Below are 18,486 nucleotides of genomic sequence, written 5' to 3'. Positions count from 1 at the left end.
AAGACAATGAAAACATTCCTTGTCTACTACCCTTTGCTGGGGAGTGTAGTTTTGGTTAGGGGGGTGGGGTGCAGAGGAAAGAGCCCAGACCTGACACCTCCCGGAGGACATTTGTTCTTGTGACAGAGCCAAGTCATTGCTATGGATAAGGAGGAAGCCTCATCAGACTGACCCAGAACAATGCTCAAAGATAGGTAGGCTGTTGAAGTATCAAACCCACTCATGTCTGCTTCCTACTCCCAACAAGTAGGTGTAGTGTGGGTGGCCCAGCCCTGGCCTAAGGGATTATAAATGGATGGTGGTGGTCAGAAGCTCATGGCTCCCACCCATCATCCTGGCTGTTCGGGAGGCTGAGGTTTGATGGTCATGACTCAGAGCCAGGCCGGGCAGGAAAGTCCAGGAGATTCTTATCTCCCATAAACTACCTCCCTCCCCAAACCCACACACAAGCCAGATGTGCTGTGGCTCAAGTGGTAGAGCCACAGCCTTGAAAAAAGAATCTCAGGGATAACACCCAGACCCTGAATCCAAGTCCTAAGACTAACACAATCATAAAATAAATGAACAGTGTACAACTTTTATCTGACTACCAAGAAAGATGGATACAGTTTTCTTCTGTACTTGTAGCCAAAGGTAAGGGGCTCCCCTTGATGTTCCCCTAAACCTCTCCTCTCCTTTATCTGTCCAGGCTTAGGTTGCAGGACAGAATTCGGATCATCCCCCTGGATGTGACCTTAGCTACCCTCCCCCAAACACCTTCCTTGGGGTCAGGATCCTGGATACACTCCCTGCTGGGAAGATGAGGCACTGCAGAGATGAGGGTAGGTATCCCCAACACTCTCTCTCTCTCTCTCTCTCTCTCTCTCTCTCTCTCTCTCTCTCTCTCTCTCTCTCTCTCACACACACACACACACACAAACACAAATACCCCTAAGCCAACTCAGACTAGCCTTTTCCAAAGACACTTTATCTCCTTGGATTAACTGACCTAAGAGAGAATTTTGATCCCCTGTAACTGATTATTTTAACTTTGGCTTGCTAGATGACAGGAGATAAACAGGAGCAAAAAAAAAAAACAACCTTTGGTGCCCATCACCTGGTGCTCAGGCTCATGCCTGTCATCCTGGCTACTCCAGATGCTGAGATCTGAGGATCACAGTTTGAAGCCAGCTATAAGCTGGAAAGCCCGTGAGACTCTACTCTCCATGGAACCACCAAAAAGCTAGAAGTGGAGCTTTGGCTCAAGTGGTAGAGCACCAGCCTTGAGCAATAAAACTCAGAGAGCAGCTCCCAGATCCTCAGTTCAAGCCCACACAAAGAAATGGCCCCATCTTGTTGCCCACACATTGCCAGGGCCTCAAGCCCCCTCTCATGGGGTGTGATACAACACCTGTCCCTGGGTGGTGTATCAGGGCCTCTAGAGATCTGGTGGTGGAATCCAGGCCTTTCCCTTCATGCACTGTCAACCCACACTGGCTGGAAGGCAGAGCCTGACAAGCCGGCAGCCTGCAGAGTGGAGAGGCTCCTGCTCTGCCAAGGTGATCGGAATGGTCTTCTTGGAGGCAGCACTTGAAAAGGGGGTCTTGCTTAACAAGGAGGATCTGACAGGAAGCACAGAGTACAAAGGTGCTGAATATGATGGGCAACACAGCAGAGTATGTTCATTTCTAGCCAGGGCTGCTGTTGAGAGACTCGGTATAGATGTGTGACTTGGTATAGATGTTGGAGACTGTCCTGAGACAGCCTGAGGGGTCATAGAAGAACAGCTATCCAGGGCTGAGATTGTGTCTTAGAGGTAGAGGGCTCACCTAGCATGCAAGAAAGCATGGGTTGGATTCCTAGGTCCTGCATACACAGAAAAAGGTGGAAGTGGCACCGTGGCTCAGGTGAAAGAGTGCTCCCCTAGAGACAAAGAAAGTCGGGGACAGCGCTGGGGCCCTGATGTCAGGCCCTAGGGCTGTCACCATAAAACAGTTCTCCCAGGGACCTTTGTGACAGTTGGATGGCTATGCCCTGAAGCTCTCAGTAGGTCCATCCATGCTTTGTGTCTCCTTTGACAGAGGGGAGCTGGATACTCCTTCTGCCATGGGCACCCCTGGGCCCGGTTATCAGCAACCCTCCCAACGTCTTCCACCGGGACATGGAGCAGCTGGCCCCAGCAAAAAGTATATGCCTATCGGGTAATATTTTGAAGAGTGCATTGGACATATTCTAAATATAATAATTAAGTTGAGCAATTTCACATTGACAGTAATTAACTAGAATAATTTAATGCTAATTGGACAAGTTTGTCTTTCTAAATAAACAAAACCTATTTCTCCTTTTACTTTATCAGGGAAATATCTGAGCAAAAAATGGAAAGAAACATATGACTCTATAACAACTGGAATGAATTTTTGCCTTTTTATTAGCAAATATTAACTTTACACAGTATTTTATTGTGTTATACACATATGTCCATATAATGTAGCTTGCTAAATTTTATTCCTTTTATTAATTTCATTAGCCTATTTTATACTTATGTTTTATTATGTCATACCAACATATTGAATATTTGAACATATTTACTGCACAGTATTTCTCTTCATCTCCTCTCTTACTTTTTTCCAAATTAAATCAGCTTTATCTTTTACACCTGGGTTATTCATTTTATTTTCTGGGTTATTCATATTTTCATATGAGAAATCTAGTATTTGTTTTTTACAGTATGGATAATTTCTTTAATATGAATGTTTCCAGTTCTATTTTTTTTATTTTGAAAATACTGTACAGAGGGGTTCAATTTACATGGACAAGATAATGAGTACATTTCTTATCAAGCATTGTACCCTCCTCCTTTGTTTCCCCTTCCCATCCCTTCCCATCCTTCCCCCACCCCCCCACCCAATCCTCCCCGCCCCCCTTTCCCGCACGAAAGTTGTAAAGTTCGTTTTCGACATAACGACTTGTACATCTCATTGTTGCAATGGGTCCCCCTGTATCCCTATTTAAACGATTTGTTTTTCCCCTTCCCCTCCACAAATTATACCGACATCAGATACAGTGAAAGCAGGGGTTATACTGTGGGGGAGGGACATACAAAGCAACAAAGAAATAATCTTATAAATGTGTAAGAAACAATCGCATGAAAGAAAAAAACATTTGAATACATATCTTAGGGTTCATTTCCCTAACATCACCTTATCTGACCTTTTCTGCTTGACTCAGACATATACTAGATATTGCATGGGACCTATGTTTCTTTGGGCCTGGCTTACTTCACTTAATATAATTTTTTCCAAGCCTTTCCATTTCCTAACAAATGGGGCAATGTCATTCTTTCTGATGGATGCATAGAATTTCATTGTGTATATATACCACATTTTCTTGATGCATTCATCTACTGAGGGGCACCTGGGTTGGTTCCATATCTTAGCTATAGTAATTAATGCTGCAATAAATATAATCGTGCTGGTAGCTTTAGTGTGGTCTTATTGGTAAACATTTGGGTAAATACCCAAAAGTGGGATTGCTGGGTCATAGGGGAGCTCTATGTGGAGTCTTTTGAGGAACTTCCATACTACTTTCCAAAGTTCTATCTATTTTCTTGAAGATGATATTATTTCATAATTATGTGTGGCTAAATAGTATATCATTGTGTATATGCATATATGTATTACAATTTCTTTCTTCAATGAGTGATTAGGGAAAATGTAGGTTGATTCTGTAGTTACTTATTTTTTTATGTGAGAGAAGGAAGGATGTATATAATGATGCTTGGAATGAGAAACATGCTCTTTAAGCAGGCACTCTCATATTTGAAACATCCTCTCAGCTACTCTTTCATCAGTATTTTAATAGTGAATTGAATTAAAAGAATAAAATTTATCTACTTTTGCAAAGATTTTTTTTTCAGTACCTATAATATTTTTATTATAATGTTATGTTTACTATGTCATGTGAGTATGGGGATGAATGTGAAGATGAAAATCTAGGAATGTTTGTATACGTAGCTGACTCGAAGGAAACAATGTATGTGAGATACAGGATTCAAATAAAAGTTTGAGACCTGTAAGTTGCTAAATTGATGTATATGTCCAGTTTGTGGTGTGTGATTTCAAGATCGCATTTTGGTAGATTTCATACCAAGTAAGTAGATGTTTCTAACCCCAAATCTTAAGGAATAAAATAATCATTGTCTTAGTATTCCAGACATTGTCATAAGTGGAAAAAATGATTGAAAGTATGATGGGTCAATAGTAAGCCTTTAGACACTCTACATTTTCCCCCAAATCTTCAGATGTACTCTTTGGATATTAATTACAAATGTATTTATAAACATTGATATAATATGATCTTATACATAAATATATGTATATATTATAAATATATCATATATAGTTATATTTTAAATGTGTACCATAAATATTGACTTATATTTAAATGTAATTCATCTCATCATTTATACATATATATATATATGCATACTTTTTTTTTTGGTCAGTTGTGGGTCTTGAACTCTGGGCTTGAGTGCTGTCCCTGTGCTCTTCAGCTCAAGGCAAGAGCTCTACCACTTGAGACATTTTGCCACTTACAGTTTTCTGGTGGTTTATTGGAGATAAGAATCTTTGGAATTTCCTGCCTGGGCTGGCATTGAACTGTGACCCTCAAATCTCAGCCTCCTGAGTAGCTAGGATTATAGGCATGAGCCAAGGGCTCCGGGCTATATTTACATCCGAGATTTGTTAGTGGAACAAAGGGTACAGAAACTATTATTCTTATCACAAAATGACTTCACACTTACAGGTATAATTATAAGAAGAAAAACGATAAATATTCACAGTGGCACAAAAATCCCTTAGGTGCCTAACAAGACAGCACGTTTTTCCAGACACTGCATGTGGTGTGAGCTCTTTGCAACCCAAGCAACTGTAGAAGATATTGCACCCTAAACAAAACTGACAATTGCATGAACCCAGTCCTCTATGACAGATTTAGCCAGGCCTATCTTAGAGATTCTTGTTAGGGACATGATGAAAAATTTATAGTTTAGTTGTGATTATAGAACTCTTTTATACATGTCACTCAGCCATTAACTATATTTAACATAGTTCCTTTTGCTCTAACTTATATTTTCATGGCTTAGGAAACTGTTTTTTGTTTGTGAAAACTTAGCTGTTCACTATATAGACATGAGTTTTTAATCCTTGAAATTACTGTCTGCATAGTGTTCTATGAGATGAGCTTCTCTTTACCATATCATAGGAATAAACTTACTCTGATTCAAACTTGGACAACAGCTACCTTGTTCTCTCTCCTAGAAAACCATCTGCATAGACTTCTTTACATGTAAACAGACCCTCATTTACTTGCAAAAGTCTGTCAGTGAGTCAAACCTAACTCACCCAAGTGAGGTGAATTCCTCTGTCATGCTTCCTTTACTTTAAAAATTGTAAGAACTGTACAGCAATGTGCATACTTTTTAATGTGAAGTGTGACTCCTATTTTCCATAATGTGAATCAAGCAGAGGAATCAATTTAAAATGTGAAAGAACCTTACAAAGAGTCTTGGACCTTGAAAATTGACCTGGGTATGAATTTTTGGAGAAATATCCCTTCTAAGACAAAGGACTCAGTTTTTTTTTTTATATTGTGCTGGTACTGGGGTTTGAACTCCTGGCCTTGAGCTCTATCTGGGCTTTAATTCTCAATGTTTGCTCTATACCACCTGAGCCACACCTTCACTTCTTCCTTTTACCACAAGAGCAGAAAAGAATCTCTTAGGTTTATCTACTTAAAATAGCTTGGAGTTGCAATTGTCAAATTTGAACCTACTGAGTATCTAGGTGTAAGCCACTGGTGCTGTGCTAGAACTCACTTCTTAAGAATAAATAATCACAAAAAGAGGTGCAATAAATATTTGTTCAATTATGTATGTGTTGACTGATAAGCCAAATCACTTGCTACTGGAAAAGAAAAAGAGAGAAGATAGAGATTAATATGGAGGAGAGAGACACAAAGAAAGAAGGGATGGGAGGGTAAATGAGTGGAGGGGAGTGAAAGGGAGGATATGAGAGGAGAGGGTAGCTGGGTAGAATTGTCTACTGCTCACTAAGGTATTGTTGGACAATCAATGCCGTTGCATTTATGTAGCCAAAGCTTTATATTTTTGGTAGTAAGTTGATATATAAAATACCAATTTACAGGTAGTAACCTGTTAGTGTGCTTCCTCCTGCACCAAGGAAGCCACAGTTAGGTTACTGTTACAGATAAGGCAAGAGTAAGCAGTTTAAGTTATTCTGAGAAACAATAATTGACATACTAGGAATGTTCCCTTGTATGGTGAAGTCAAGCATCACTCTTTTCCCTGCTACAGTCTTCCTCTCAACAAGAATAGCAAAACCAGAAGAGGAAGGAGATATCTGAGTAATGATCATCTCTCTGTTTACCCTCATCCCTTGGCCTCTCAAACAATAAAGCCAAAGGAGACTTAACCTGAACTAATGGGGAAAATGGGGGGAAAAGTTCAGTCTAACTTATTGTGAAACTTTTAAAATAATTGGGGCAGTATTTCAAATACTGAAATAAAACTTTTTAAATTATTAATAAAAAGTTACTCGAAACTTATTGAAAATTTAAGACTACAGGGCTCACTACAAAGTGGAATCTGCATAGGTAAAACTGACTCGTGCTCCTATCATCAGAAATTGAAGATTGTCCCTAAACATAGACTGCTGAAGTGATAAGCGATGGAAATTCATGATGGATAGCATAATGCTGAGAGCATGGAAATTATTTCCTTTCCATCTTCAGTGTGTAGAGAAGAAAAAAGCTCTATAGGATGGTCCTGAAGGTGCAATTCTAAATTTAGGACAGAAGGTGAATAGTAAAATAGACCTATCTCAGCCATTCAGAGATTAGAAATGTGGAGAAATATATTCATTTATGTGGTCAAACATGGAAGAGAGGATGTGGCAAGCCCATAGCCAAATGCCAAAGGTAGAGATATTTAACAAAACACCATGAATTTGAAACAAGTCTTAAAAGGGGAGCTAGGCTTAGAGGAAATAGGGCAGAAGGATGGAGAGGGAAATGGTGGACTAATACAGTCATAACACTCAATGTACATATGTGAGAATATAAGTAGGAAACTTGAAGGGATAGGTGGGGTTGGGGTAAGGGAAGGAAGAAAAAAGGAAAATTTGACAATGATCCAGATGCACTGAACATTGAAATGCACATACACTCTATTCAACACTGACATGATGAAGCAAAACCCCTTTGCACAACTTGCTAAAGATAAATTTTTTTTGAAGTTTTAATATTAAAAGACCAGAAGCATAAACCTTTAGAGATAAATAAGAGGATAGTATTGACATATTGTTGAGGCTTGTGTTCCCAAAATTGAAACAATTCCCAAAATTGAATATATTTAAAACATTAAAACTTTGAACGAACCTTAACACTTGCTGCAGTGTTCATTATGACAGGTGCCTTGTATAGAATAATTGAATTCCTCCTCCTACACATTTCTTGAACAACAAATATCTGGAATTATTTTGTTTTTGACATGTCAATCTTGACTTTATTCTTAAATGTGTGCTTATGTAAGAAATATATGGTTGTAAAATTTCATGACAATTCTTTTGAACTTCCTTTTTGTTGAATCGTCTAGTTTAATAAAATCCAATTGCACTTTTGATATAAAAATATTGTGTGCTCAATTCAGAATCACATACACTAACATTGGAACGATACAGAGAAGATTAGCATGGCACCTGTGCAAGGACGACATGCAAATTCTTGGAGCGTTCCATATTTTTACAACAACAGATGCTGGAGGGGATGTGGCCACAAGGGAACCATACAGCATTCTTGGTGGGAGTGTAAACTTGTTCAACCACTTTGGAAAGCATTATGGAGGTTCCTCAAACGATTCCACATAAAGCTCCCCTTTGACCCAGCAACCCCACTTTTAGGGATTTACTAAATGATCACAAACAAGACCATACTAAAACTACCAGCTCAACTATGTTTATTGCAGCATTATTTACCATAGCTAAGATATGGAACCAACCCAGCTGTCCCCACTACATGAATGGATCAAGAAAATGTGGTGTATATACACAAGGGAATTCTATGCCTCCATTAGAAAGAATGACATCACCCAATTTGTTAGGAAATGGAAAGACTTGGGAAAAAATTTATTATGTGAAGTAAGCCAAGTCCAAAGAAACAGGTCCCATGGTTTCCCTTATTTTCAATAACGAATATATGTCTAGGGCAAGCAGACAATGTCAAAAACTATGTTCATATGAACAGATATGATGATGTTAAGGGAATTGAACTCCAAGATAGGGAAACAAGTAGTTTTTTGTTTGTTTCTTGCTATTGTTTCTAACATACTTATAATGTGCGATGTGAATTTTTGTTTCTTTGTATGTTCCTCCCCCATGCTATAACCCTTGTTTTCACTGTATTTGAAGTTGGTGCACGTGCCTCTTGTATGTACGCTTCTCTAATTTGGGGAGGGGAAGGGAAAAGATTGCGTGCAAACGCATGTGCATGCATGTGTGTTGGCGTGCTCAGAGTTTGAAATCAGGGCTTAAAGGCCATGCTAGGTCTTTCCTCTCTAGGTTGGTGAGGTACTATATGAACTACATTTTCTTTCCTGGGTCTTTGCTAGTTCATTAAAAATTTTGAAAAATAATTTCATGAATTTTTTTGTTTGTTTTGGAAGCCCTGATTGGCTTCCAATGGTTATCCACAGATCTCAGGCTCCTGAGGAGATATCCCAAGTAGATAGGATTATAAGTGTGACTAACCAATACAAGGCTTTCAGAATAATTTTAAAAGTAGAAGAAAATTTACTTCATGGGGGCCTGTTTTATTGTCTCCTACTTTTAAAGCATTTTGCATTGATTAAATGTGAATTTATTTCATTTTTGGATTCTTAAAAGACAGTAAGTGATATTTAAAAGTTTTGGTACTTTTTAAAAAAACTGGAACTGTGGGACAGAAGAAATTTGCCTCTCTTTGGACCTCAATTTAGAAGCTCAGCTCTGTGCATGATAACCCAATGTCACCAACACAGTCTGTGTTGAAGACAAAATGTGACAGAAAACAATCACCATGGGCAATATTTGCTATGCTATTATTTCTTGGAAAATATGAATATTGAATTGAGAGTGTAAGAGAATGGAGAGAATTTACCTACCTTTTGTGTATTGCGGAAAGACTTTTGGAAACTTTGACTCATTTCCTTCCTCACTGTGTGTCTTTGGGCCATGCACTTAATGCCTTTAATTACAATTTTTCCCAACACTAAAATGGTAATAACATTAGCATTATAGCAAATGTTATCTTAAGAATTAAGAGAAATAAAACTTGTAAAATACTTAACATAAACTTCCATGAATGAGCTTTGAGTTTAGCCAGAAGTTTTTTTTAAATACTAAATAGAATGTCATAAGTATTACGGAAACCATTACATGTAGTGAGCAACCAGAAGTAATGTTATCTATTGATCATGCTCTGCTTCCAGGGAAGCCAGGTGGATAACTTCTCATGCTGTAAATCAAACTGGTTATCTTCAGTCTTGTTAGTGTAAAAATATCAGGGACATAATAATGAAGGAATGTTGTAGACTGAGATGAAGTCCAAAAGAAAATGTACAGGGCTGGGAAGGTAGCTCAGTGGTAGACCGCTTGCCTTGCATGTCTGAGGCCCTGGGTTCGATTCCCCAGTACCACATAAGCAAAAAGAAAAAAAAAGCCGGAAGTGGTGCTGTGGCTCAAGTGGTAGAGCACTAGCCTTGAGCTGAAGAGCTGAGGGACAGCGCCCAGGCCCAGAGTTCAGGCTCCTTGACCGGATCCCCCCCCCCCCAAAAAAAAAGAAAATGTACAAAACTGAGAAAACATAAAAGTATCTGAGCAGTATAGTGTGTTTTACATCATTTAAGTTAAATAACAAAGATAAGGAAAACCTAGAAGAATAAATTGTCTTTTTGATATTTTATCATAGGTCTTTCCTCATTCTTGTAGAGGCATCATCAGATGAGAGGAAATGTATTTTTTTTGTTCGCTTCCTTCCATTTATTCTTTTGTTTGAAATCTGAACTACATGAGACAGAAAGAAACGAAGGGAAATTAGTCACACAGGCTTTGGAAAGAAAAATCAACGTAAAATAAAATACATATAGTCTTGTATAAGGTCTAACTAAATTGAGTTATATAGTCTCAAGCATTAACAGAAAATGATTTAATCAATATCATGTTATTGAAAACTAAAAAATGTTAGGAGTTGCTTAATTTTTTCCTTTCTACTACCTTGAATAAATTATTGCTTTTGTATAGAGAGATTAAAGATGAGATTAACAAGAAACTTGATTAAAAATGGACAAAATTTCTGAATAGACATGTTTTCCAAAAAGCCCTGAAAATTGCCAATGGGTTTACAAAGTTGTGTTTAATACAACTTCTATACTGGTTTAATGTTTTGTAAGAAAAAGTCATTAGAGAAATGCAATTCAAAATTACTATGATACTACTTCATAACTACTATAACTCTTATCAAAAAAATCAAAGGAACCAGGTGTGATGGTAAAGGCTTGTAATTCGAAGCTTTTAGGAGGTTGGAGTAAAAGGATTTGGGTCTGAGGTCATCTTGGGTATTGCACACAGTAAAAAACTGCCCTTTAAAAAAACTTTAAAAAAAAGTAATAATGTTGGCTGGTGAGAGTGTGGAGAAAAGGAAAATTTCTTCACTCTTGGTCAAAATACAGGTTAGTACTCTCATTGTAGAAAGTAGTATGCAGTTTTCTAAAGAAATTCAAAGATGAAATATCAACTGACCCACCAATCATGTGATTATTTCTCTCTGAGTAACTCATAAATATATCTGTAGTTCATTGTTATTCACAACAACAGCCAAGATATAAATCGAAGTTCAGTGTTCAACTACAGACTAATAAACAACTGTGGTGCATGCACAAATATATTTTTCTGTTTCATCCTTAAAATAGCAAGAGATTTCTCCCATTAGCCACAACTTACAATCACCTGAAAGATGTATTCTAAATGAGGAAAAATGTTGTCTTCTGATATTTGTAAACACACACACACACACACACACACACACACACACACACACACACACACACACACACACACACACCAACCTCAAACATTAAGAGTGAAATTTTTTGAAAAGTAAAGCAAAGTGGAATTGCTGGGGCATTTAGGTCACAATGTAGAAGATAGTAGATATACAGGATGAACTGGTATAGAGTTACAATGTACAACATGAGGATACAGGGGACAACACTGGCCTTACATAGGAATGAAGCTAAATAAGTAGGAGTTGTTCTTCCTAGTAAAGGTTGCTCTTTTGGATGCTCTTCCTCCAGTAATGGATAAGATGAACATAATTCTTTAAATATATCTGCCTGTTAGCAGAAATAATAACAAACAATATAGCAATAATATTGTATGCTCAACATAGGACAAAATATCAAATTAAAATACATGAGATTATCCTTGGTGTGAACTAATTATTACAAATAAGGGAAACCATGGGAGCTATGTTTCTTTAAGTCCCACCAACAGTGTAATAGAGTTCCCAATTGGCTACATCCATGTCAGCATTTGCTATTGTAAGTCTTCTTGATAATGACCATTCTAACTGGGATGAGGTAGAATCAGTCTTGTTTACTTGTAGATTTGTGGGCACCTTCTAGCTACCATAAATGAATGAATCCATGAAACTTATATTGCTCTGAGTCTGCATTCTGTTCTCTTTGCTCTTAGTATAATTTTACCAAGCCTTTCATTTTCATTAATACTGGTGAAAAGTCATCCTCTCTGATGGGTGAATAGAATTCCACTGTGTTTGTTTTTGTGTGTGTGTGTGTGTAAGATCATGATAGGCCCATAAGCCTTCTGTTTCATCTGTAATTTTGTAATTCCATATTAAATTTGGATTGCTTTCTCTACTGCTTTGAAAAATATAGTTGGGATTTTGATGAGTATTGCATTGTCAATTTTTTGTCGGCCATATTGCAGTTTCATCATGTAAATTCTTCCAACCAGGAGCATTAAAATATTTTCCATTTTCTTGAGTCTCCTTCAATTTCCCTTTTTAGATTTTTAAAGTTTTCACAGTAGAGGTCCTTCACATTTTTAGTTACATTAATTCCTAGTTTTGTTGTTGTTGTTTAGTTTAGATTTGATTTGGTTTAGAGGCTAATCCATATGAAGTTGTTTTCTGAATTTCAGCCTGGATACTTCCATTCTTGGTAACACAAAAACTACTGATTCTTGTGGTTTTTATACCCTGCTACATTGCTGAAGGTTAGCATCACCATTAGTAACTTGAAGGAGGAAGCTATAGGGTCCTTTAAATACAGGATCATTTCATCTGTAAAAAGGGATAGTTTTATGTCTTCCCTATTTGGGTCCCCTTTATGTTTTTCTCTTGCTTATTGCTCTTGCTAGAAAGTCCACTACCTTATTGAAGAGTAGTAGAGAGAGTGAACATCATTGTCTCATTCCTGATTTTAATGTCTTCATGCTTCCACTGGGTAAATGCTAATTATCTGTCATATATATACTCTGAATTATATTGAGGTATGTTCCATGCATTTCTAGCTTCTCAGACAATCATAAAGGGGTATTGGAGCTTGTTAAAAGCTATTATTACATCCCTATAGACAATCATGTTTTTCTTTTACCTGCTTCTGCTGATGTTTTGTATTATGATTATTGACAAGAATATTGAATCCAATTGTATCCTAAGATGAATCCTATTTGATCATACAATATTATTTTTTGTTGCTGAAATTAGTTGGTGAGAATTTTATTAAGAAGTTCTGCATCATTGCTTATCAAAGAATTGGGTTCATAGTTCTCTTTCTTTGGTGAGTCCCTATATAATTTGGGGAAGAGTCTAATTCTGCATCATACAATGTGTTCGATAATTCCATTTCCCTTTCTATTCCATTGAAGAGTTACATCTATGTATTGTAAGTTATTTGCAGGCCTTAATTTCATGGTAAATTTATTGAGTCATAGATTTTTCTGAAATGGGAAGTGGTTTATTGACATTTCATTTTCATTTCTTCTTATGTGTTACTTCTTGCTTCAGATCCAGTATAGGAACGCATCAATTTCTCCAGGATTCTTCAGGTGATTGGTATCAGATTTTCAAAGTGCTGTCTTATAACATTCTCAATTTTGCTTATATCTGTTGTGGTCTCATTTTTGTCTCTAATTTTCTGTATTTGCATGAGTTCTCTTATTGTTTTGTCTTTTTTATTATGAAGGTGATATACAGAGAGGTGGGTTACAGTTACATAAATAATGAGTACATTTTTTTCTTCTTCCCCCAACCCTGACATCCCACTCCCACAAAGTTGTAAAGTTTATTTCTAACATAGTGTCTAGTGAATATCACTCTTGCTTTGGTTAATCTTTGTCCCACCATTTCTGTGATTTCCCTTCCTTTCCCCAAGTCAGATTAACTTATGAATAAGACAAAGGGTACAGAAATAAAAAACAGTGAGTACAGGGAATAAACCAAAGGGGAAAAACTAAATAGAAATAACTAAAAACAATTCACTATACAATAATCTTCTATCCATTTCTTGGAGCTCATTTTGATAAGCATCATTTTATGGTGATATGTGTATTGCTATTGAGCTACTGTGAATATCCTAGACATATTCTAGTTTTTCCAAATGAGTGAAAACATGTAGCCTCTGATTCTTTGGGTCTGGCTTGTTTGAATTATTATGTTCCCAAATGATTCCATTTTCTTACAAATGGGACAATGTCAATCATTCTGATGGAAGCATAGAATTTTGTTGTGAATATATACAACATTTTCTTGATCCATCATTGCTGGGTCATAGGGGAGCTCTAGTGAGGAACCTCTATACTTCTTTACAGAGTATTTGAACAAGTTTACATTTCCACCAGTAGTGTAGTAATGTTCCTTTTTGGCCACATCCCCACCAGCCCAGCATCTGTTATTATTAGTTTTCTACATTCAAACTGGGGTTAGGTGGAATCTCAATTTTGCTTTGATTTGCATTTCTTTTATGGCCAGAAATGTTGCATATTTCTTCATGTGTCTATTGGCCATTCATATTTCTTCTTCAGAGAGGTCTGTCCTTAAATCTTAAGTTCAATTATATTATGAGGGTTGTTGTTTCTATGAGGATTTGTTTTTTGGGGGGCGTTAATTTTGGGGCTCTAAGAATATTTGCGATATGAGGACATTGTATGTTGCAGAGCAAATAAAGACCTTCTCCCACTCTGTTAGTTTTCTACTTGTCTTTCTATCTATATAAGTTCTCTTTTTAGTCAGATTTGGTAAGGGTCTGTCAAGTCTGTTAATTTATTGAAAGAACCAGCTCTGTTTTGTTGATCTTTCTATGTTTTATTTTGTCTTTATTTAGTTATTTCTGATTTAATGTTTTATATGTTTCAGCCTACTTACGTTTGGACTTGTTCCTCTCTTCAAGGAGCTTTAGGTACATGATAAAAATACTGATTTGAGATTTCCCCAATTGCTTGATGTAGGCATTCAAAGCTATATATTTTCCTGTAAGTACTGCATTTAATGTGTCCCAGAGGAGCTGGTATTTTGTGTGTTCATTTTTGTTAAATACCCGAAACTTTCAGATTTCCATTCTAATCTCTTCAGTGCCCCACTGGTCATTCAGCAATGTGTTGTTCAGTCTTCATAGGTTTGACAATTTTTGTTGCTTTAGCTGTTTAATTGTAAGTTTATTCTGCTGTGGTCTGACAAGCTATGGGAATTCAATTAATTTTTCTTTTGATTTGGACAGAATTTCTGTATGACATAGGATGGGTTCTGTTTTGGAGAATTTTCCATGACCTGCTGCAAAGAATGTATATACTGACACTGAATGTATATTCTGTAGATGTCTGTTAGGGCAATGGTCAATGCAGTTATTTATTTAGGTCTTCAGTTTCTTGGTTGAGTTTTTCCTGGATAACCAATCCATGCGTGACAATTATGGGTTGAGATGTATTTTTAGGTTATGTAGTATTTGGTTGATGATGTGGGGTGGTCCAAGATTCACGGCATTGATATTTACACTTGTTGTATTCTCCTAATGGAGAACTGCCTTTATCAATATATAATATCCCTTCCTACTAATTTTAATTTTAATTCTCTAATATTTTATGTTAGTAATTCTACTGTGGCCTGTTTATGGTATCCATTTACTTGAAAAATTTCCTTCCAGCCTTTCAGTTCAAGTATGTGTTTGTTTTTGTCAATGAAATGTATCTCTAGTGGACACTGGATGGATGTGTCTTGTTTTTTCATAATACTATCTAACCTGTGTTTTCTAATTGGAAATTTAAGTCCATTGATATTGAGAGTTACGGCTGGGAAATATTTAATAATTCTTGCTGTTATACACCTGCTGTTAGGAGCTGTGCCTCATCTATTCTTTTTTTTTTTGGGGGGGGGGTCCAGTCGTGGGGCCTGAACTCTGGGCCTGGGTGCTGTCCCTCAGCTCTTCAGCTCAAGGCTAGCACTCTACCACTTGAGCCACAGTGCCACTTCTGGCTTTTTTCTTTTTGCTTATGTGGTGCTGAGGAATCGAACCCAGAGCCTCATGCATGCAAGGCAAGTGCTCTACCACTGAGCCACCTTCCCAGCCCCTCATCTATTCTTAATATATTTACATTGTTCTCTGGTAGGGAGCATTTTATATAACCATTTCCTGTTCTTTTTGACCTTCTCTATGTAGGATATATTTGATTAATTTCTATCTTGTTGATTTGGTGGAGATAAAATTTTCAAGTTCTCTTTGTCATGAAATATTTTTATATATCCTTTAAATATAAAGGAGAGTTTGGCTTGGGAGAGTATTCACAGTTGGTAGTTGTTTGTCTTTAATGTTTGCCATATATCATGCCAGGCTCTCCTTTTTACCATATCAGCTAAGAAATCATTATTTTTTCTGACTGTATATCCTTTATAAATAATCGGTCTTTTCTCCTGACAGCTTAAGAATCCTTTCCTTGATCTCTAATGATCCTCTAATGGATTATGATGTGGTGGTGGGTTGTTCTGTTCTGGTATTCTCCGTTTGGTGTTCTAAAGGCTTCTCTTCTCTGAATGAGCCTATCTGTATGGATGTTTGGCATGTTCTCTGCTAGAATTCTGTAATATGTTTCCCATCCATTTTGTTTCTTGCTCTTCTCCTTCTTGATACCTATCTTCCCCAAGTTTGATCTTCTAACTGAATCTTGAACTTCCAGCGAGATCGTTTCTTATTTCTTGGAATTGTTCTACATGATTAACTCCTCTTTTCTATTAGACCTAGTCTGTCTTTGATGCCTAACATTATCTTCTATGTCATCTATTAGCTGTGGAGACTTTCTACTTTGGTTTTGATTTCTCTGTCTTCTAATTGGTCATTTTTTTTAGGGCTTCTATCTTAACTAAAGCTTTATTTTAGGTCTTGTGTGGACTTTCTTTACATCTTTTCTTTGGGTAAGGGAGTTGGAGGGGCTGTTTTTTTAGCTGTGTCTTCTCATACCTTTTAACTATTTAACTACTTAACTATTTTTTCCTTGGACTCCTTTGCCTTCTCAGACTTTATTTATCTTTCCGTTTGTAGTCTTCATGAATTATTTTGCTAATCTTTGATTGGTCTCATCTTTTTTGACAAATTTCCTTGTAAAGATTTTGTATCTTTTCGTTAATCACATTTTTCAGCAGTATTTGTGATGTATTTTGAATTCTCTCTTCTAGCTCCTTAATTGTCTGTTCTAATGTCTGGTCAGTTCCTGTGTGAATTATACTACCTTGGCATCAGTTTTCTTGTATTTTTCTGATTTGTTCTGTCCATTTGGTGGATTTCTTGGCTTTCATTTGGGGAATCTATGATCTTAATAGGTGACTCTCTATGTTCTTGGTTGATTTTTCAGGTCTTCTGTTGTTATTTGTTTTTCTGGAATTTGGTTTTTGTCTAGATGATTAAGTGTAGGATTAGAGATCATTTGTGGTGAGATGTTGTCATGTTAGTACTGATGGTTCCAATGACAATTTGAACTGTCCAGTGGTAAGGTGAATAGTGTCTGTGTTTGGATGTGGCTTTCTCTGTTCCTGCTTTTTTCCCATGTAGCCCTTTTGTTTCCACAGTGCAGCTGTGCTTTTGAGTATGTTGTCCAACACAGTCACAACAGTCACCTGCCAGGCTGGGTAACTTTTCATAGATTTTTGTTTTCTTGTAAAGACAGAATAAAATGTTCTTTTGAATTATATATTTATATATAATTATAACTGACTTGTTTGACCTGCTAGAAGTGGAATACCTGCTAGGACTCTAAATCTCTGTTTCATTAGCTAGAGCTAGGGTAATTTTCTGTTCTTATTCTGCCATTGTCTTTCTACTTCCTCAGGTTTATTTTTGATATTGTGGATTTTTTCACATAATTTAGCATTTGTGATGGTTGTATCTGGTTATTTTTGTTTTTCTGTTTGTGTTACTTTGAAATAGTGATTTCAGGCTTCTCTGAAGAGACAGTAATAATATGAAATATATGTTATTACATTGAAAGAAAGAGAGCAGACATTTTAACCTTTTGCTACAAGTAAATTAATATTAAGCAAAACTAATGAAAATAATTACTTATTTACTCTTTAGAGAATGAGCATAGTACTCTTGGATATCTTGGAGGAAACATATTAGACTCATTACATTTACATTGAAATTACAGGCTAAACATTCTTTTTCAGAAGATAAAAGCTTCAGTTCTTTCATATAATATTATAAAATCATAATACCTGCATGTTGATTTGTTTTCATCTGAAATTTTCAATTCCATTCTTCATCCATTAGGTATCTAGTGCTTTGAATGACCAATTCCTTAAAATACCTATATTTCTTATATTGTGATGTAAATCTCAGTAATATAAGTATGAATTTATCTCTCAGTCTCATCTTGAGCTACATTCAAATGAAATTTATGCAGTCTCAAGCAAGAATCCTATTTTACTCTTTTCTATGTTTTAATCAATATATCCATTCTCTTTAGAAATACGTTCTCATCTTTTTCTAGAAATATTTTTCTCATCTTTCTCATCATATTGCTCCAGTGAACATCGTGTACTTTCAGTACTTTAATTGAAATAAATATAAAGTTTTGAACATGAAGACACTTCCTCCCATTATCACTTTAAAGTAAAACTTTGGGGACTATTTTATATATAAAAATAAAAAAGTTCAATGCAAATGTTTATACATGAATGGTCTAATGATTAAGTCAATTAGACCCAAGAACTACCATACCACATCAAGTCTCAATTTACTTAAAGGCACCAAAATATTAGTGTTCATGAATATCACTCATTGTTAGAAAATGACTAGTCAAAACCAAGTTTATTTTTGAAATTTAAAAAATGAAAATTACACCCAGATTTTCTGTCAATATCCTGTTTCCAGGGATACATTTTTTTTTC

The 18,486-nt window shown here is 36.4% G+C and overlaps 1 long non-coding RNA gene and 1 other non-coding gene across 2 annotated transcripts; both read left to right on the top strand.

Moving 5' to 3' along the window:
• Positions 1–712: 712 nt before the first annotated feature.
• On the top strand, positions 713–2,381 carry LOC138815549 (uncharacterized). The gene is made up of 3 exons (XR_011368363.1): positions 713–821; positions 2,061–2,180; positions 2,336–2,381. It is a non-coding gene; the product is annotated as an uncharacterized lncRNA (long non-coding RNA).
• A 5,314-nt stretch (positions 2,382–7,695) lies between these two features.
• Positions 7,696–7,802, top strand: LOC138815568 (U6 spliceosomal RNA). The gene has a single exon (XR_011368376.1). It is a non-coding gene; the product is annotated as a U6 spliceosomal RNA (small nuclear RNA).
• Positions 7,803–18,486: the final 10,684 nt, after the last annotated feature.

The sequence above is a fragment of the Dipodomys merriami genome, unplaced genomic scaffold, assembly GCF_024711535.1.
Source record: "Dipodomys merriami isolate MVZ:Mamm:240054 unplaced genomic scaffold, mDipMer1.0.p SCAF_65, whole genome shotgun sequence".
In the NCBI taxonomy this organism is placed as follows: Eukaryota; Metazoa; Chordata; class Mammalia; order Rodentia; family Heteromyidae; genus Dipodomys; species Dipodomys merriami.
Note: the sequence above shows the minus strand (reverse complement) of the source record. Positions and strands in the feature narration are given on the sequence as shown.